At 45.2% G+C, this 22,500-nt stretch overlaps 1 protein-coding gene across 1 annotated transcript in view; it reads left to right on the top strand.

Moving 5' to 3' along the window:
- The window catches only part of LOC144769444 (polycystin-1-like), a 640,821-nt gene that overhangs the window by 403,621 nt on the left and 214,700 nt on the right, over positions 1–22,500 (top strand). The window lies entirely within an intron of this gene.

Here is a 22,500-nt window from a genome sequence, read left to right on the forward strand (position 1 = left end):
AGATCTGGGCCTAAATACATTGTTTTTTTGCTCACCATGCCATTCCAGTTTGAACCCAGTCATATGCAAATCAGTCTTGACCTGTTCCCCATGGGAACAGTCCAGCCCGAACTGCCAAGCCAGGTCCTCCCTGGGCTGCAAAGAAGCATGCAAGGACCGGTTTCGGGCTTTAAGCCCTCATCAGCCTGGATAGCTTGATTCCAATGGCATGGAGAGCACGGGACTCCCGTCTGAGCATACCCGTCCCACTCGGGGTGACAAATGCAAAAACAACAGTTGATGGACAGAATGCAGAACAATGTCATACATTCACCCCAGTACAGAGATCTGGGCCTAAATCCATCGTTTTTTGCTCACCATGCCATTCCAGTTTGAACCCAGCTATATGCAAATCAGTCTTGACCCTGTTCCCCATGGGAACAGTCCAGCCCGAACTGCCAAGACAGATCCTCCGTGGGCTGGAAAGAAGCATCCGGGGACCGGTTTCGGGCTTTCAGCCTGGATAGCTTGATTCCAATGGCATGGAGAGCACGGGACTCACGTCTGAGCATACCCGTCCCACTCAGGTGACAAATGCAAAAACAACAGTTGATGGACAGAATGCAGAACAATGTCATACATTCACCCCAGTACAGAGATCTGGGCCTAAATCCATCGTTTTTTTGCTCACCATGCCATTCCAGTTTGAACCCAGCCATATGCAAATCAGTCTTGACCCTGGTCCCCATGGGAATAGTCCAGCCCAAACTGCTAAGCCAGGCCCCTCCCTGGGCTGGAAAGAAGCATCCAAGGACCGGTTTCGGGCTTTCAGCCCTCATCAGCCTGGATAGCTTGATTCCAATGGCATGGAGAGCACGGGACTCACGTCTGAGCATACCCGTCCCACTCGGGGTGACAAATGCAAAAACAACCGTTGATGGACAGAATGCAGAACAATGTCATACATTCACCCCAGTATAGAGATCTGTGCCTAAATCCATCGTTTTTTTGCTCACCATGCCATTCCAGTATGAACCCAGCCATATGCAATTCAGTCTTGACTCTGTTCCCCATGGGAACAGTCCAGCCCGAATTGCCAAGCCAGGTCCTCCTGGGCTGGAAAGAAGCATCCAAGGACAGGTTTCGGGCTTTCAGCCCTCATCAGCCTGGATAGCTTGATTCCAATGGTATGAAGAGCACGGGACTCACGTCTGAGCATACCCGTCCCACTCGGGGTGACAAATGCAAAAACAACAGTTGATGGACAGAATCCAGAACAATGTCATACATTCACCCCAGTACAGAGATCAGTGCCTAAATCCATCGTTTTTTTGCTCACCATGCCATTCCAGTTTGAACCCAGCCATATGCAAATCAGTCTTGACCCTGTTCCCCATGGAACAGTCCAGCCCGAACTGCCAAGCCAGGTTCTCCCTGGGCTGGAAAGAAGCATACAAGGACCGGTTTCGGGCTTCCAGCCCTCATCGGCCTGGATAGCTTGATTCCAATAGCATGGAGAGCACGGGACTCACGTCTGAGCATACCCTCCCACTCGGGGTGACAAATGCAAAAACAACAGTTGATGGACAGAATGCAGAACAATGTCATACATTCACCCCAGTACAGAGATCTGGGCCTAAATCCATCGTTTTTTTGCTCACCATGCCATTCCAGATTGAACCCAGCCATATGCAAATCAGTCTTGACCCTGTTCCCCATGGGAACAGTCAAGCCCGAACTGCCAAGCCAGGTCCTCCCTGGGCTGGAAAGAAGCATCCAAGAACCGGTTTCGGGCTTCCAGCCCTCATCAGCCTGGATAGCTTGATTCCAATGGCATGGAGAGCACGGGACTCACGTCTGAGCAAACCCGTCCCACTCGGGGTGACAAATGCAAAAACAACAGTTGATGGACAGAATGCAGAACAATGTCATACATTCACCCCAGTACAGAGATCTGGGCCTAAATCCATTGTTTTTTTGCTCACCATGCCATTCCAGATTGAACCCAGCCATATGCAAATCAGTCTTGACCCTGTTCCCCATGGGAACAGTCAAGCCCGAACTGCCAAGCCAGGTCCTCCCTGGGCTGGAAAGAAGCATCCAAGAACCGGTTTCGGGCTTTCAGCCCTCATCAGCCTGGATAGCTTGATTCCAATGGCATGGAGAGCACGGGACTCACGTCTGAGCAAACCCGTCCCACTCGGGGTGACAAATGCAAAAATAACAGTTGATGGACAGAATGCAGAACAATGTCATACATTCACCCCAGTACAGAGATCTGGGGCTAAATCCATTGTTTTTTTGCTCACCATGCCATTCCAGTTTGAACCCAGCTATATGCAAATCAGTCTTGACCCTGTTCCCCATGGGAACAGTCCAGCCTCAACTGCCAAGCCAGGTCCTCCCTGGGCTGGAAAGAAGCATCCAAGAACCGGTTTCGGGCTTTCAGCCCTCATCTGCCTGGATAGCTTGATTCCAATGGCATAGAGAGCACAGGACTCACGTCTGAGCATACCCCTCCCACTCGGGTAACAAATGCAAAAACAACAGTTGAAGGACAAAATGCAGAACAATGTCATACATTCACCCCAGTACAGAGATATGGGCCTAAATCCATCGTTTTTTTGCTCACCATGCCATTCCAGTTTGAACCCAGTCATATGCAAATCAGTCTTGACCCTGTTCCCCATGGGAACAGTCCAGCCCGAACTGCCAAGCCAGATCCTCCCTTGACTGGAAAGAAGCATCTGAAGACCGGTTTCGGGCTTTCAGCCCTCATCAGCCTGGATAGCTTGATTCCAATGGCATGGAGAGCACGGGACTCACGTCTGAGCATACCCGTCCCACTCGGGTGACAAATGCAAAAACAACAGTTGATAGACAGAATGCAGAACAATATCGTACATTCACCCCAGTACAGAGATCTGGCCCTAAATCCATCGTTTATTTGCTCACCATGCCATTCCAGTTTGAACCCAGTCATATTCAAATCAGTCTTGACCCTGTTCCCCATGGGAACAGTCCAGCCCGAACTGCTAAGCCAGGTCCTCCCTGGGCTGGAAAGAAGCATCCAAGGACAGGTTTCGGGCTTTCATCCCTCATCAGCCTGGATAGCTTGATTCCAATGGCACGGAGAGCACGGGACTCACGTCTGAGCATACCCGTCCCACTCGGGGTGACAAATGCAAAAACAATAGTTGATGGACAGAATGCAGAACAATGTCATACATTCACCCCAGTACAGAGTTCTGGGCCTAAATACATTGTTTTTTTGCTCACCATGCCATTCCAGTTTGAACCCAGTCATATGCAAATCAGTCTTGACCTGTTCCCCATGGGAACAGTACAGCCCGAACTGCCAAGCCAGGTCCTCCCTGGGCTGGAAAGAAGCATCCAAGAACCGGTTTCGGGCTTTCAGCCCTCATCAGCCTGGATAGCTTGATTCCAATGGCATGGAGAGCACGGGACTCACGTCTGAGCAAACCCGTCCCACTCGGGGTGACAAATGCAAAAATAACAGTTGATGGACAGAATGCAGAACAATGTCATACATTCACCCCAGTACAGAGATCTGGGGCTAAATCCATTGTTTTTTTGCTCACCATGCCATTCCAGTTTGAACCCAGCTATATGCAAATCAGTCTTGACCCTGTTCCCCATGGGAACAGTCCAGCCTCAACTGCCAAGCCAGGTCCTCCCTGGGCTGGAAAGAAGCATCCAAGAACCGGTTTCGGACTTTCAGCCCTCATCTGCCTGGATAGCTTGATTCCAATGGCATGGAGAGCACAGGACTCACGTCTGAGCATACCCCTCCCACTCGGGTGACAAATGCAAAAACAACAGTTGATGGACAGAATGCAGAAGAATGTCATACATTCTCCCCAGTACAGAGATCTGGGCGTAAATCCATCGTTTTTTTGCTCCCCATGCCATTCCAGTTTGAACCCAGCCATATGCAAATCAGTCTTAACCCTGTTCCCCATGGGAACAGTCCAGCCCGAACTGCCAAGCCAGATCCTCCGTGGGCTGGAAAGAAGCATCCGAGGACCGGTTTCGGGCTTTCAGCCCTCATCAGCCTGGATAGCTTGATTCCAATGGCATGGAGAGCACGGGACTCACGTCTGAGCATACCCGTCCCACTCGGGGTGACATATGCAAAAACAACAGTTGATGGACAGAATGCAGAACAATGTCATACATTCACCCCAGTACAGAGATCTGGGCCAAAATCCATCATTTTTTTGCTCACTATGCCATTCCAGTTTGAACCCAGCCATATGCAAATCAATCTTGACCCTATTCCCCATGGGAACAGTCCAGCCCGAACTGCCAAGCCAGGTCCTCCCTGGGCTGGAAAGAAGGATCCGAAGACAGGTTTCGGACTTTCAGCCCTCATCAGCCTGGATAGCTTGATTCCAATGGCATGGAGAGCACGGGACTCACGTCTGAGCATACCCGTCCCGCTCGGGGTCACAAATGCAAAAACAACAGTTGATGGACAGAATGCAGAACAATGTCATACATGCACCCCAGTACAGAGATCTTGGCCTAAATCCATCGTTTTTTGCTCACCATGCCATTCCAGTTTGAACCCAGTCATATGCAAATCAGTCTTGACCTGTTCCCCACTGGAACAGTCCAGCCCGAACTGCCAAGCCAGATCCTTACTGGGCTGGAAAGAAGCATCCAAGGACCGGTTTCGGGCTTTCAGCCCTCATCAGCCTGGATAGCTTGATTCCAATGGCATGGAGAGCACGGGACTCCCGTCTGAGCATACCCGTCCCACTCGGGGTGACAAATGCAAAAACAACAGTTGATGGACAGAATGCAGAACAATGTCATACATTCACCCCAGTACAGAGATCTGGGCCTAAATCCATCGTTTTTTTGCTCACCATGCCATTCCAGTTTGAACCCAGCCATATGCAAATCAGTCTTAACCCTGTTCCCCATGGGAACAGTCGAGCCCGAACTGCCAAGCCAGGGCCTCCCTGGGCTGGAAAGAAGCATCCAAGGACCGGTTTCGGGCTTTCAGCCCTCATCAGCCTGGATAGCTTGATTCCAATGGCATGGAGAGCACGGGACTCAGGTCTGAGCATACCCGTCCCACTCGGGGTGACAAATGCAAAAATAACAGTTAATGGACAGAATGCAGAACAATGTCATACATTCACCCCAGTACAGAGATCTGGGCCTAAATCCATTGTTTTTTTGCTCACCATGCCATTCCAGTTTGAACCCAGCTATATGCAAATCAGTCTTGACCCTGTTCCCCATGGGAACAGTCCAGCCTGAACTGCCAAGCCAGGTCCTCCCTGGGCTGGAAAGAATCATCCAAGGACCGGTTTCTGGCTTTCAGCCCTCATCAGCCTGGATAGCTTGACTCGAATGGCATGGACAGCACGGGACTCACATCTGAGCATACCCATCCCACTCGGGGTGACGAATGCAAAAACAACAGTTGATGGACAGAATGCAGAACAATGTCATACATTCACCCCAGTACAGAGATCTGGGCCTAAATCCATCGTTTTTTTGCTCACCATGCCATTCCAGTTTGAACCCAGCCATATGCAAATCAGTCTTGACCCTGGTCCCCATAGGAATAGTCCAGCCCAAACTGCTAAGCCAGGTCCTCCCTGGGCTGCAAAGAAGCATCCAAGGACCGGTTTCGGGCTTTCAGCCCTCATCAGCCTGGATAGCTTGATTCCAATGGCATGGAGAGCACGGGACTCACGTCTGAGCATACCCGTCCCACTCGGGGTGACAAATGCAAAAACAACCGTTGATGGACAGAATGCAGAACAATGTCATACATTCACCCCAGTATAGAGATCTGTGCCTAAATCGATCGTTTTTTTGCTCACCATGCCATTCCAGTATGAACCCAGCAATATGCAATTCAGTCTTGACTCAGTCCAGCCCGAATTGCCAAGCCAGGTCCTCCTGGGCTGGAAAGAAGCATCCAAGGACAGGTTTCGGGCTTTCAGCCCTCATCAGCCTGGATAGCTTGATTCCAATGGTATGAAGAGCACAGGACTCACGTCTGAGCATACCCGTCCCACTCGGGGTGACAAATGCAAAAACAACAGTTGATGGACAGAATGCAGAACAATGTCATACATTCACCCCAGTACAGAGATCTGGGCCTAAATCCATCGTTTTTTTGCTCACCATGCCATTCCAGTTTGAACCCAGCCATTTGCAAATCAGTCTTGACCCTGTTCCCCATGGGAACAGTCCAGCCCGAACTGCCAAGCCAGGTTCTCCCTGGGCTGGAAAGAAGCATCCAAGGACCGGTTTCGGGCTTCCAGCCCTCATCGGCCTGGATAGCTTGATTCCAATGGCATGGAGAGCACGGGACTCACGTCTGACCATACCCTCCCACTCGGGGTGACAAATGCAAAAACAACAGTTGATGGACAGAATGCAGAACAATGTCATACATTCACCCCAGTACAGAGATCTTGGCCTAAATCCATCGTTTTTTTGCTCACCATGCCATTCAAGATTGAACCCAGCCATACGCAAATCAGTCTTGACCCTGTTCCCCATGGGAACAGTCCAGCCCGAACTGCCAAGCCAGGTCCTCCCTGGGCTGGAAAGAAGCATCCAAGAACCGGTTTCGGGCTTTCAGCCCTCATCAGCCTGGATAGCTTGATTCCAATGGCATGGAGAGCACGGGACTCACGTCTGAGCATACCCGTCCCACTCGGGGTGACAAATGCAAAAATAACAGTTAATGGACAGAATGCAGAACAATGTCATACATTCACCCCAGTACAGAGATCTGGGCCTAAATCCATTGTTTTTTTGCTCACCATGCCATTCCAGTTTGAACCCAGCTATATGCAAATCAGTCTTGACCCTGTTCCCCATGGGAACAGTCCAGCCTGAACTGCCAAGCCAGGTCCTCCCTGGGCTGGAAAGAATCATCCAAGGACCGGTTTCTGGCTTTCAGCCCTCATCAGCCTGGATAGCTTGACTCGAATGGCATGGACAGCACGGGACTCACGTCTGAGCATACCCATCCCACTCGGGGTGACGAATGCAAAAACAACAGTTGATGGACAGAATGCAGAACAATGTCATACATTCACCCCAGTACAGAGATCTGGGCCTAAATCCATCGTTATTTTGCTCACCATGCCATTCCAGTTTGAACCCAGCCATATACAAATCAGTCTTGGGAACAGTCCAGCCCGAACTGCCAGATCTTTTGACTGGGTGTGAGTGTTTGATTGGTTCAGATGCTCCGTCCATCACCACCCCCTTTTGTACTGCTTTGTTCGCCATAAATTGGCAGGGTATGCTCAGACGTCATTCCCTTGCTCACTTTGCCACTGGATTCAAAGCAAGCCTGGCTGAAGACTACTGAAATGCCAGAAACCGGTCCTAGGAAGCTTGTTTCGTGTCCAGGGAAGGCATGGCTTGGCAGTTCGGGCTGGACTGTTCCCATGAGGCACAGGGTCAGACTGATTTGCATATGGCCATGTCTGAACTGGGGTGGCAAAGTGGGCTAAGGAACGGTGATGGATTAAACCCAGATCTTTTGACTGGGTGTGAGTGTTTGATTGGTTCAGATGCTCCGTCCATCACCACCCCCTTTTGTACCATTAAGTAACTTTAGGCCACGAGTTATAGTATCTTCTGATAAGCATCACTATAAGTATAACTACAACTGCAGAAATTCTATGGTTGTGTGTGTTTGTGTGGGTAAAACATGAACCCACCTATAAGGTCCCTGTAACCTTTGTTTTTTTAGTGAATTTATATGAATATATATATATATATATATATATATATATATATATATATATATATATATATATATTACCTACTGGCGGTCGCCAGTAGGTATATATAGTTAGGATTTTTTCTCTATGGGTTTTTTGAAAATTCTATGTCTAATAACTTTGGCGTTTGTGGACGGAATTGGCTGAAATTTTCAGGAAAATGGCACATTTTGTTTCTGAGCAGCCCTTGAAAATTTGGGGGGGGTTCGTCCAGTGGGGGCCGAGAAAAAAGGGGGGTCCCAAAACGTGTTTTTAACATTGAGTTTTCCATAGGGCGGTTGGCCTCACTTTTAGCCCGAACGGCTGAATGGATTTGCACGAAACTTGGCAAAATTGTAGGGACTGGTAGCCCGATGTGCCTTTTGTAGGTCTCAATATATGTGCTCCAGTGGATTTTGAGAAATTAACGTTTAAAAAAAGATATATATCTGTAACAGCGGACCGGGCAGCGCTCTGGTTCGCGGACTTTTCGCGCAACGGAGCTTTGTGAAGCGAAGCTGATTGGTTCTCCGGCGTCTGTCAACATTCCAAACAGTCCGTAGCGGCCGCCATCTTGTCTCTCGGTAGGATCGAGAGACAAGAGGAGGCCGAAGCGAAGGGGCAAATGACCATAAGGGGGCATAGTACATTGTCGCTCACCCCCTAGGTTTGATGTGGAGGTTTTAAAAGGGCCCCGCGGGGCAAAAAAAAAAAAAAATAATAATAATCGAACAGCTGAATGGATTTGCACGAAACTTGGCAAAATTGTAGGGACTGGTAGCCCGATGTGCCTTTGCTAGATCTCAATATATGTGCTCCAGTGGATTTTGAGAAATTAACGTTCAAAAAAAGGTATATATCTGTAACAGCGCACCGCTTCGCGTACTTTTCGCGTTACGGAGCTTTGCGAAGCGAAGCTGATTGGCTCTCCGGTGTCTGTAAACATTCCAAACAGTCCGTAGCGGCCGCCATCTTGTCTCTCGGTAGGATCGAACAGCTGAATGGATTTGCACGAAACTTGGCAAAATTGTAGGGACTGGTAGCCCGATGTGCCTTTGCTAGGTCTCAATATATGTGCTTCAGTGCATTTTGAGAAATTAACGTTCAGAAACAAGATATATATCTGTAACAGCGCTCCGCTTCGCGGAGATAAAATTATCTCTGTATTACCTAGCTGTTGCTAACACCAGTTAGCGACGGCTAGTAGGAGATAGCGACCATCTTGGGCCCCACTTTGCATGTGAGTGATATTTATCACTAATGACATGCAAAGTGGGCATGCCAAGATGTTAGCGACTGGAAACAGTCGCTAACATCGCTATCTCCTATTATCAACTTTTGGAAATATTCGAGATAAGGGCGAATATCTCTAAAAGCTACCACCTGCCCTGAGCAGTTCTTAGCCATGTTATCCAATGGGAGGTGGATAACATGGCTAAGAGCATTAGCTCGGTAATGCATGAATATCGCTGAGTTTTCAGCGATATTAATGCATTGCGGTCGTTTTTTATCGTATTTCCGATAAACCTTGATAATAGCAAGGTTTATCTGCGATAATTTCTGACGGTAAAAAAATCGTTGCTAAGCATCGTTAGGGATAAATATCGCTTAACTTTGGTAATATGCCCCAACGTCTGTTAACGTTCGATTCGAAGGAAATCAGGAAGTGTTGAAAAACATTGTCTGCGCCATCTTGTCTTTTTTCAAATGCCACACTTTTGTCGTGCACGGCAGCCATTTTAGATGCCTTGACCAGACCCACTCTGTGCACGCTGTCGATCCTTAGCATGGCTCCCCACCCTCGCAAACATCTCCCCCAGGCAGTGGTCACCCCCGCTCTCTGTCTTATGCATGGGTAATAAACCTCCCCCATCTGCGCTGCTGTTCCCTGAGAATCACACCTTGTGCCCGCCCGACACCTCCCTTTCGCCCTATTCACTACCGCACCCTCTGACACTCCTTTTCCTCTGTGTCCGATTGTCCAGGCTGGTCCTAGGGTATCAGCTAGCCCTGCAGATGTAGTTTATGGCCACAGCTGTAAAGAATCACCCCTCTTCAAAGGAGTTATAGTAGATCAAGGCCCACACTCGATGAGATTCGTCACAGCAGAAGCGTTGCTATTATCTGAAAACCATCCTGTATTGTGATTGGGGAGGGGACCGAGCCTGAAGCGGAAGATTCCAGGGATGACTGTTTGTACATCAAAGTTTTTACAATTATGTGTCACATTAAAAATATATAGCACTCCGACAAAGTAGTAAGATTATAAAACTTTAATAATTTATAAATATATACAAGAAAACAAAAATAGTAATAACATATAAACATTTTTAGGGAAAAACAACGAAGTAGCGGTCGGCTGTGCGAATAGTCCCAACGCAGCACAACGTCCAGATTTCCGGCGTGGGGCGTCGCGGGGGGTGGGTCATCAGTAGCAAACTGTTGTGCGAATAGTTCCAAGGCAGCAGAACGCGTTGAAATCTAGATGACACGAAAGTGATGTCTAGTAAGTTGCCACCCAGCAAATAACGGCATGGGGCGTCGCGGGGGGTGGGTCATCAGTAGCAAACTGTTGCGCGAATAGTTCCAAGGCAGCAGAACGATGGCACCAAGGTGATGTGCAGTAAGTTGCCGCACTGGTTTTGGTATCCTACAATGCTGCTCCGAATAACGGCGTGGAGCGCCCCGGGGGAGGCGGCGTGAACGGGCCTCTCCAGGTGGAGTGTCATCTGTTGTAGTGGGGCGCCCCTTTACCGTTTCAGTTGCCATTCCGTCCGTTTTTGGTCCACTGTGTCAAAAGCCGCAATTCAGCTGAGTTGCGTCCACTCTTGCGGTGCAGCGATAGGCGGCTGTCACAGGACTCTCAAAATGGCGGCAGGCTGTTTCCTTTTTGGGCCTGGTCCACTGAAATGGCCCTGGGACACCTTGGAAATCGGACGCTTGTCTGCTAGGTCTTGGACCTCATTCTCGAAAGCGTCCCCTCCGCCTTGAGAATTCATCAAAAGTTTTGGGGGCTCCGACTCCTGCAGGCTTCTGGTGGGGAGCGGCTGCCATGATTGCTCGCGGAATGACCACGACTGAGCTACGAGATGGTGGTGCTTTCATGCTGACGCCAGCTTCAGTCTGAAACATCCAGAAACAAGGTGGGGCTTTCATCGTTTGGGGAAAAAAAAAAGTTTTCATCCTATGAAAAGTGTTGTTTTTAGGTCACATGATCAAGCCTTCCATCATTAGGAAACCAAAAGTAAAATGAACCAATGACAAGTTTTATAAACAAGTCACATGACCTGTTATGCGGCATAGGGTGTAAAATTAGGAGAAAATACGTTGGCACGTGAGGCGGCGTCAGTAGCGGACCGATGTGCGAATAGGCCGAAGGCAACACAACGCGCCAAGATCTGGATGGCACCGAGGTGGTGTCCAGCAAGTTGCAGCACTGGTGTGGCCATCCTACAATGCTGAAAGTCGGCGTGGGGCGCCCCGTTGGCCTGTGAGTTTGCGTCAGTAGCGGACCGATGTGCGAATAGGCCGAAGGCAGCACAACGCGCCAAGATCCGGATGGCACCGAGGTGGTGTCTAGTAAGTTGTCGCACTGGTGTGGCCATCCAACAATGCTGAAAGTCGGCGTGGGGCGCCCCGTTGGCCTGTGAGTTTGCGTCAGTAGCGGACCGATGTGCGAATAGGCCGAAGGCAGCACAACGCGCCAAGATCCGGATGGCACCGAGGTGGTGTCCAGCAAGTTGCAGCACTGGTGTGGCCATCCTACAATGCTGAAAGTCGGCGTGGGGCGCCCCGTTGGCCTGTGAGTTTGCGTCAGTAGCGGACCGATGTGCGAATAGGCCGAAGGCAGCACAACGCGCCAAGATCCGGATGGCACCGAGGTGGTGTCTAGTAAGTTGCCGCACTGGTGTGGCCATCCTACAATGCTGAAAGTCGGCGTGGGGCGCCCCGTTGGCCTGTGAGTTTGCATCAGTAGCGGACCGATGTGCGAATAGGTCGAAGGCAGCACAACGCGCCAAGATCCGGATGGCACCGAGGTGGTGTCTAGTAAGTTGTCGCACTTCTGTGGCCATCCTACAATGTTGAAAGTCGGCGTGGGGCGCCCCGTTGGCCTGTGAGATGGCGTCAGTAGCGGACCGATGTGCGAATGGGGCCAAAGGCAGCGCAACAATATTTTCTGATTTGAAGACACCACAAGGCGCTGAGATGCCAAGATCCGGATGGCACCGAGGTGGTGTCTAGCAAGTTGTGGCACTGGTGTGGCCATCGTACAATGGTAAAAGTCGGCGTGGGGCGCCCTGTTGGCCTGTGAGATGGTGTCAGTAGCGGACTGATGTGTGAATGGGGCCAAAGGCAGCGCAACAATATTTTCTACTATATTTTCGGAGTAGAAGACACCACAAGGCGCTGAGATGCCAAGATCCGGATGGCACCGAGGTGATGTGTAAGTTGCGGACGGATGTGCGAATGGGGCCAAAGGCAGCTCAACAATATTTTCTGAAGAGAATACACCACAAGGCGCTGAGATGCCAAGATCCGGATGGCACCGAGGTGATGTCTAAGTTGCAGACCGATGTGCGAATGGGGCCAAAGGTAGCGTAACAAGATTTTCTGTATGGAAGATACCACTAGGCGTTGAGATGCCAAGATTCGGATGGCACCGAGGTGATGTCTAGCAAGTTGTGCCACTGGTGTGGCCATCGTACAATGGTAAAAGTCGGCGTGGGGCGCCCTATTGGCCTGTGAGATGGTGTCAGTAGCGGACTGATGTGCGAATGGGGCCAAAGGCAGCGCAACAATATTTTCTGACTGACACCACAAGGCGCTGAGATGCCAAGATCCGGATGGCATCGAGGTGATGTCTAAGTTGCGGACTGATGTGCGAATGGGGCCAAAGGCAGCGTAACAATATTTTCTGTATGGAAGATACCACTAGGCGTTGAGATGCCAAGATTCGGATGGCACCGAGGTGATGTCTAGCAAGTTGGTGTGGTCATCCTACAATGCTGAAACTCGGCGTGGGTCACCCCATTAGCCTGTGAGATGGCGTCAGTAGCGGACCGATGTGCGAATAGGCCGAAGGCAGCACAACGCGCCAAGATCCGGATGTCACCGTGGTGGTTTCATAGTTGAGAGGCACTTCATCTGCAGTGGGGCGCCGAGATCCGGATGGCACCGAGGTGATGTCTAGCAAGTTGCTGTACTTGTGTGGTCATCCTACAATGCTGAAACTCGGCGTGGGTCGCCCCATTAGCCTGTGAGATAGCTGTTCTTTGGATTTGGGCCTGGTCCACTAAAATGGCCCTGGGACACCTAAAAACTCGAACGCTCGATTTTTTTTTCCTTTCCTGTACATGCAAAAAAAGGTAAATGCCCGGTATGTTACACGCTTCATCTGCCACGATGAACTCTCCAGAGGAACCGAAAAAATATATAGTTGTGGTAACTATACCATGCATCGTCATATGGAGAGGTGGCACCAATTAATTATAGTGCTGCATAAAAGAGAGATTTGGAGGAGAACCCCTGACCTGCTAGTACATTCATCAAAGAAGTGGCACTGAGAGCTTCAGAGGCAAGGGAAACGGTCCCAAATATTTAGAAGAACTTTGGAAAGATTAAAATGACATGTTTAGATTGTGGTAAATTAATTTCATGTGGGCAGATGAGTGTTACTCTAATAAATACAGCATATGAACATCATCATAGTCGATGGTTGGTAGAGACATTTTGACTATATCCTGGACCTGCCCGTCCTCGCCCAAAATGGCGCCGGAATAAATGGGACTCGTAACTCCTTGTTGTGTACTGGTTGCAGAACCTTGAAATCACGAGATACGTATGCAGTTTTGAAGCACATGGCGGGCGGGGACGAGAATTGATTGAATATTTCGACATCCCTATTGATATTAAGTTCTGATGTGTTATTGATTACTGTACTGTTGAAAATTCGAATTAACGTCACCCATGGTACTTGCCCGCAAATGTATATCTAGATAATTTTATTGTAACTGGCCCTGTCGTATTTTAATTATAAAATGTACGTCCACCGATTCCGTAACTGTTAGACACCTTAGTTTTTGCAACCTAATGGCCCGCCCGTTACGTTCCTCTACAGTGTAAATGTCTATTCATCATATACGATTACAGTTTGCTCCGTGGCAGGCCCACGTGGTTATAGGCTCGTATTTGTATAATGAAATTTTCACAATAAAGGTTTTTAAAAGAAAACATGGTAGTAGTGTATACATTGGTAAAGTTTTTAATAATAGTCACTGTTTTAGAATCATTAAAAGGCAAGTGAAATAAAGCAGACCAATTACATGAAGGGTAAAAGGTATAATACGAAGGAACGCAGTAAAGATAAATGGTCAAGGGCTGTTGTGTTTTCTATTCCTGCAACATAAAGTGATCGATAAGAATCTCATATTCAGGCGTATCGGCGACTAAGACAGCAGGTCGACCCTCTTTTGCTCAACGGCTCCGTCATGGGACGAAGAAACGCTCTTTTTCTCGAAAAAAGAATATATTTTACTTACAGGACAGTTGTAAAATTTCCGGGAAAGTACATTAGCCTGGAACATTATAACATATATTTAAGAGAAAATAATGTTCGGAAGTAATTAAAAGCGTAATTTTTAGGTGATATGACCAAGGCTTTCATCATTAGAATAAGAAAAGTAAAATGAACCAATGAAAAGTTTTATTAACAAGTCACATGACTTGTTATGCTTACGTTACGCGCTGCGCGCCCCGGATGACTTCCGGATGCGCTAACGCGGCGCGTCATATGACGCATTACGCGACAACGCAGGTCCAGAATATAGTCAAAATGTCTCCACCAACCAGCGGTCGAAACACAACCCCTTTCAGCAGGCTAAATAGTTCTGTTAAATGACAACAGAAAGGACAGGCAACAAGAACCATCAGTCAAAGAGGGGAGGGCTAGTTCTTCTCTACCGGGTTACATTGGGGCGCTACCGGAACTGATCGAATTGGTAGTCTACAGTGTTTCTGGATGTTTCAGACCGAAGCTGGGGTTAGCATGAGAGCAGCACCATTTCGTAGCTCCGTTGTGGCCATTCCGCAACCAATCATGGCAGCCGCTCTTTATCGTTATTTTGGGCGGGGTGGGTGGCGGAGCCGAGCTGTTTTGCAGCCATCATTGTGTGGAGTTCAGTTCATCTCACTAGTTTTGTATTTGTCATGAGGGGTTGTTCCTAATGTTTCTATTTTAGCGAGGTCAAAAAGAGATCCCATTAGTGGCCTACTGATTTTGCTCGATTCCTTTTCTTTTTTTTTACACGATTTTTCGTTATCTGCAAAGACTAAACAGAGTATTGCGACTCTGTGTTTGTTTGTAAATAGAGAATGAACCAAAGAGAACTAATTCTAAAACAGTAAATACTTGGATAACAATCAATCAAATGGAGAGAGAAGCAGGCACGACGGATTACAACGGGGGCAAAGGCCTGCGTTAACTACCTTTCACTATCTGCAAAGAGAGAGTACTCCTAATAGAAATGAGGGGGGGGGGGCACCATTCAAAGCAGATCAGTGTGCATAAACGCGAAAATGTTTTCACTTACCACGTACTTGACATTCGACAGCTTATGATATTTGCTATTAAAAAACCATTGAAATTCACTGAAAAAACCATAGGTTATAGACCATATATAGTTAGGAATTAGCATTTACAAAACCTTGAAAATTCACTGAAAAAACCATAGGTTATAGACCATATATAGTTAGGAATTAGCATTTAAAAAACCTTATTTTACTCACACAAAACCATTGAAATTCCATATATAGTTAGTTGCACTAACTATATATCGCGCACCCGCAATCCACTGCTGATCATGTCACATATTACATCATTCATGACATGGTCAGTGACATCCCTGATGACATCTCAAATGACATCATTCTTGTGCTAATACGATAAACCTCTTCAGACTCTAATATAACCTTAGATACACTCAGTGTATACAGACACTCACACACTGCCACTCATCCATGGAGTTACTCACACACCCAGTCAGTCATGCAAAGAAACAATCTCACCTCCATTTCTTCAACTATACAGTTAAACACACCTTACTTATTGAAACATATACTAACACATATTTACTCTCTTATACAATCCCTGATACAAGTTCACAATGATCGATACAACCACTCACTCATTCAGTGGCTCTCATGCACAGTTATTTATATATGCCAACTCTCACATGTACTGTGTTTTACATATGTACTTACTATGACATGTAGCATTGAGATATCCATTCACTCATGCACACAGTCAACTGCCTATGTAGCTGTTTCCACATGCACTCTTGAACTCATACACCTAGTGAATAAACTGCTCACACATCTATGCATAGAGTCACACACCTTCCAGCCACCCCCACACAAACTCAATCTCCCATATAAATACTTGGGCAACCAATTAATAACACATATAGCCTCTCGTATAGCTAATGATCAACACATGCAGCAGTTTACAGAACAACAGACATAATGATGCACAAATTAAGACAGTTTAGTCACTAACCCATGCATTCAGTGAGACACATTTAATCACTCACTCATACAGTCAGTCACGCACCTACTAAATCCTTCATCCAGACACTTCTACATCCACTCATTCTTCAATATGTAAGACATATTTTAACTTTACAGAAACATACAGTCACTGGATGTTGTCATCAGTGATGTCATCAGTGATGTCATTTGAGATGTCATCAGTGATGTCATCAGTGATGTCACTGACCATGTCATGAATGATGTAATATGTGACATGATCAGCAGTGGATTGCGGGTGCGCGATATATAGTTAGTGCAACTAACTATATATGGAATTTCAATGGTTTTGTGTGAGTAAAATAAGGTTTTTTAAATGCTAATTCCTAACTATATATGGTCTATAACCTATGGTTTTTTCAGTGAATTTTCAAGGTTTTGTAAATGCTAATTCCTAACTATATATGGTCTATAACCTATGGTTTTTTCAGTGAATATATATATATATATATATATATATATATATATATATATATATTCAAAACAGGTTGCCACAAAGTGAGGGGGCCACTGCTGAGGATAACTTCTGCCAACACAAGTTTCCACGAAATGCTGCCTGTCACCTTCCATCACATAACACGGCTCTACGCGTTTCAGGTTTCCCCTTGTTCACGAGCCAACAGCAAGTAACACAGCCACCTTGATTGGAAACACCTGCTTTATTAAATAGTTACCGCCCATGTGGGCGTGTATTAGCCTCAAACTTTAGCAAGTGCAAGCTGATGCATTATGGTACAAGCAGTCCAATCACTACATTTTACCTCAGTGGGTCGGTGTCAATGTTCAAAAATTGTGCAAATTAAACACCACAGTGGGTTGACATACGGTAGAGAGCAGCTTCCGTCGAAATTCATTCCCTTGTGTTTTTGAAAACCTCTGCTCCATGCTGGCACTTGGAAGTCCGGTGCCTGGATCCGCAACCATGCGGCGGGCCTCCTCGCGACCGGCAAAGGCCGCTAAAATATTCAAAACAGGTTGCCACAAAGTGAGGGGGCCACTGCTGAGGATAACTTCTGCCAACACAAGTTTCCAAGAAATGATGCCTGTCACCTTCCATCACATAACACGGCTCTACGCATTTCAGGTTTCCCCTTGTTCACGAGCCAACAGCAAGTAACACAGCCACCTTGATTGGAAACACCTGCTTTATTAAATAGTTACCGCCCATGTGGGCGTGTCTTAGCCTCAAACTTTAGCAAGTGCAAGCTGATGCATTATGGTACAAGCAGTCCAATCACTACATTTTACCTCAGTGGGTCGGTGTCAATGTTCATAAATTGTGCAAATTAAACACCACAGTGGGTTGACGTACGGTAGAGAGCAGCTTCCGTCGAAATTCATTCCCTTGTGTTTTTGAAAACCTCTGCTCCATGCTGGCACTTGGAAGTCCGGTGCCTGGATCCGCAACCATGCGGCGGGCCTCCTCGCGACCGGCAAAGGCCGCTAAAATATTCAAAACAGGTTGCCACAAAGTGAGGGGGCCACTGCTGAGGATAACTTCTGCCAACACAAGTTTCCATGAAATGCTGCCTGTCACCTTCCATCACATAACACGGCTCTACGCGTTTCAGGTTTCCCCTTGTTCACGAGCCAACAGCAAGTAACACAGCCACCTTGATTGGAAACACCTGCTTTATTAAATCCAGTGTGGCCGTGAGAAAAGCCGTGAGGCTGAAACGCGTCGGTGGGGTGTTGTGTGTTAAGCAATAAAGCTTCTTGAAAAGTATCCGGTTGTGCTGCCCATTTTGTGACTTTAATTAAAATTGGGCTTGGATCCAGCCTTGGGGCGAGCACACACTGTGGAGCGCTCTGAATGCGGAAGGATCGCTTTGTTTGGATATATATATATATATATATATATATATATATATATATATATATATATATATATATATATATATATATATATATATACACACACACACATATATATGTGTGTGTACATATACACACATACACAAATATATATTTATATATTTAATACAGAGTGTCGGTAGCCACTCTGTAGTTTTTAGTTTTTATAAGGAAATAGGAATTCCTTGGATTTTTGACTGTTAATAATTTTGCACCTGTTTGGTGAATCTCCACAAAATTTGCAGATGTATTGCTTCTTCTACATTGGTGGATGATGCAAAGTTTTGCTGTGATTGGTCAAGGTGGTGCACAGAAAAAATGGGGGGTTCCAAAATGCTTTTTTCTACAATACATTTTCCAAAGACTTTGCACCTGGGGATAGCGGCAAAACAGCCACTTGGAATTTCATAAAGTTTGGCAGGATAGATTATGATGTGCAGATGATACTTTTCTGTTGTACAGGTAAGTAGGGTAAGTATTTTTAAGTATTTTTAATGTTATAAGGGACTTGAACTTAGTGATATCTGCAGCAACAAAATGACACAAAATACCTCTTTATTAAAGTGGAAATAGGTACGAAACAACAATAAGATCTACTACTACCTTTATCTAAGGCCCTGCTATAGAACAGAGTCAAAGTGTGGTGAAAACTACATGGCTGCCTTTTACTTTTATAAAGGGAGCAATTAACCAAAGATATACTGCCTTGTGATTGGCAGGGCTGATCGGAGTGAACATTTGCTGTGCTTCATCTTCTGACAGATTGCTGCTTATTTTTCAAGATGGGGATTGGTGTTTAAAACCTCCTCTCACTTTGCAGTCAGAGAAAGAAAAGTAAAGTGAATTATACAGCAATCTTGCTGGGGTACAGAGATTATGAATGGAAAGGCTGGAGGATGTCATTTTTTCTAACACATAACAAATGTAAATACATGTAATTTAACTGTACACATTCAGCGGTTAGGAAAGCAACAATGAAGCATTTTTTGGGAATTCTGAAGTGTGATGAAACAAAGATTCTAAGTGTATCAAAACAAACCAGACACCTTGCTTGGTGATTCACAAATGACATGTAGTCACTGAAACCCAATTTCCACACATTCTCATTTGTGTGCTATATAGTTTTATCAGTAAAACTGTATGTCTGAGCAAATTTATTTGCCATATCAATAGAAAAGGGGTGGTCTGTAAATGACAGTGCTTTACCACACAATGCTTTAATTACATTGAAAATGTGCCTGCCCCATGTCCATGAAAGCCAAGTGGGTTGCAAAAGTCTATTGATCTAAAAAGTGGGTTGTGGTTCTAAAACATTTGGGATGCACTGATGTGTGGTATAATACACTAACCATTGAGCATAAAGTTACATTCTCCTGAGTTTGTACCCTGCAATAGCTTTAAATTATGCTCACATGCCTCCTTCTAAATCGTAAACCATTTTTAATTATTTGTTCAAGCAGTGAGCTTGCATGGTTCTTTTGGGACTGTACAACGCAGGCCCAGGGACCAATTCCAGGTTGAACTGTATGCTACTTCTACAGATATCTGACTATCTCTCTGGAATTTTCAATATCAGGTTTAGAAGTCCATGTGATTGAACTTCTTTTTTGTCTATAAAAAAAATTGAGTCACCCCATATTTGAGCTTATTCTTAACTTTATATAATCCCAAGCTATGAGTCTGCCATTGATCAACCAATCCCAAACTCTGCCTAACCAATTGCTTTCCTGTGATTTAGCACATTTCGGGAGAGTTCACTGTGAGTAGTTGATAGAGATGATTCAGCATGTATATTAGGACATGTTAAATAGTGGTAAAGCTGTTTTTATCTTGTTTTATAAATTTTTGATAAACAATATCATACCAGTTTGGGATAACACATTTTCTGGTTCTTTGGCCAGAAGATAATAAATGAGTTCACGCCTGATTGAACTGAAAAAGAAATTATCAAAGACTGTGCTTTTCAGCAAATTATTTAAACGGTTATAAGCCGAGAGGTATGCTGCCTGATAATATCTCCTGAAATCCAAGAGCACCGGTCCCCTTCTTTTATTGGAGCTGTCATTTCTTCAGACATGATTTGAGGTACCTTTTTTCTTCAAAGAAAGCTAGTAATCAGACTCTTAATTTTGTAGCAAAACGTTTTGTACAGCATACATGGAAGTGCAGGAAAATGAAAGAGCAATAAAGGAAGAATGTTACTTTTAATAATCACACCTCTTTCTATTATTGATAATGGAAGATTATTTAATCTTTCTAATAAATGTTGTACCTTCTGAAAAAGTAGCAGATCATAGTTTAATTTATAAAGATCTTCCAAGTCTTCCGACGTTCAAATATCAAGATTTTGTAGTCATTTATTCAAAACTTAACGCAATGTAATCTGGGCGCAATTGGGATGAGGTGTTAAAAAGTCACCAATGACCTGAAACTCAGATTCTGTTGAAGATTGGTTAGGTCTATGTAGAAACCATATAATCTGCGTCAAGTGTTACCTTCGGTGACCCAGAGACTACTGGTTCAATAATTTCTGTAGCTCCTATTGCTATTGCTCAATATATATTGCAAAAAATATAGGTCACAAGGGGCACCTCTGTCTGGTGCTGTTTGATGTTAATCTCTTGGTTACTCTTCCATTCACTAATATAGACATGGATACATCTTTATATACCAAAGCTAGCTTCCTAATTAATTGGTGTGGAAAGCCCATCTCTCAAGTACTTTAAACAAAAATCTCCAGTGAACAAGATTGAACGCCTTTTCTGCATTTGATAGAATAATGGCAGCTTCGGTATTAAAGGATACAAAATAATCTGTTGCTACTACCAAAATAATGGGTTTGGGCACAGAAATGGAGTCCCTGGATGAACTTATTTTCGTCTTTGTGTATCAGTCATACCTATACGAATGCCGATCAATTTAGAGAATATTTTTACAGGGTTATAGGACGACATGAATTAAGATGTAATGGATAGTCTCCTTTTTTAGGAAGCTTACTATAATTCCTGTGTTAAAGGATGATAGGCAATTTCCTTGAATAATGACATAATTGAATATTAATGGGTTTTTAATACCTCCAGGAATGCTTGGTACCATTCTGATGGATATCCATCTTCAGCGGAACCTTTCCCTTTTGGAAAGTTTTTAATTATGTATCCAATCTCATCTTGTTGAAATGGGTGTATTAGTTTGGATGGCTGTAGAGATGATAAAGAAGGGATTTTCAAATGACTTAGCATTGTGCGTTTTCTGTGTCCAAAATGGCCACCTGTTCTCAAAAGATATTCTGTAAGAATTCCCAAATTCTATTCTCTTTGTGAGTTGGTTCTGTAATAATGGAGTTATTCTTGGGGTCTAATATTTTAGTTAGTGTGTTAGATACGGAATGTGTCTTAGTGTGCCAAGCTAATAGCTTACCTAAACATTCCACTTCCTTATGAACATGCTGTCTTACTGACTGATAATAGAGATGATCTTAATTTGTCCTTTTGCCACGTCCAATGTACGATGATTTAGCCTATTATTTTTTAATTCAAATTAAATTCTGCTTGATTAAGTCTGATCTGTAATTCCAGCAATTTCTCATTATGAATTTTCTTTGATTACGCAGTGAAAGCGATTATCTCACCTCTAAGCATGGCTTTGTAAGCTTCCCAAATGTTGTTTCGCCACGGTGCAGTTGTATATTTTACTCAAAAAGTATTTTTGTTCCGTCTTTTATTAAACATCGCATTTGTAAGTAATGATCTTTCTAGTTTTCAACTAAAAAGTGGGTTTGGGCCTTGGCATCAAGAATACCCATAGATAAAGAGACACATGATCTGAGAAACAAATGAGGATACATTTAGTTGAGATTTTTTCAAAAATTTTAGAGATTAAAAAAATACCTATACGAGAGGCTGTCTCAAATCTCCCTAAAAACATAAAGCACTTCAGCGTGCTGTGTGAGGCCCTCCATGGGTCTATGACTCCCAGCTCTGTGTAAAAGTGTAAAGGGCTCTCGCAAATATTAGCTTTCGCTATATGATTTACTTTGGAGAAATGTAATGTTGTGAATTGAGGAAAGCTGAATAACCCGATTATCAATAGTTTCAGAAATTCTGTCAGCTAGTTCGTAAACAGATCTCAGTTCATTGTTAAGAGGACCATAATGTAAGACTAATGTCAAAGCTTGTGATTCAGCTCAATCCCCATCTATCAACATCATCTTCCACAGTTTTAGAGTGACTCCAGGGAGCTTAAAATCGCTTCACATTGCTACTGCTCTGTGTAATGCAGAGGTCAATGAAACAGCTAATGGGAAAAAGGG

This window comes from Lissotriton helveticus, chromosome 7 (genome assembly GCF_964261635.1).
Source record: "Lissotriton helveticus chromosome 7, aLisHel1.1, whole genome shotgun sequence".
NCBI lineage: Eukaryota > Metazoa > Chordata > Amphibia > Caudata > Salamandridae > Lissotriton > Lissotriton helveticus.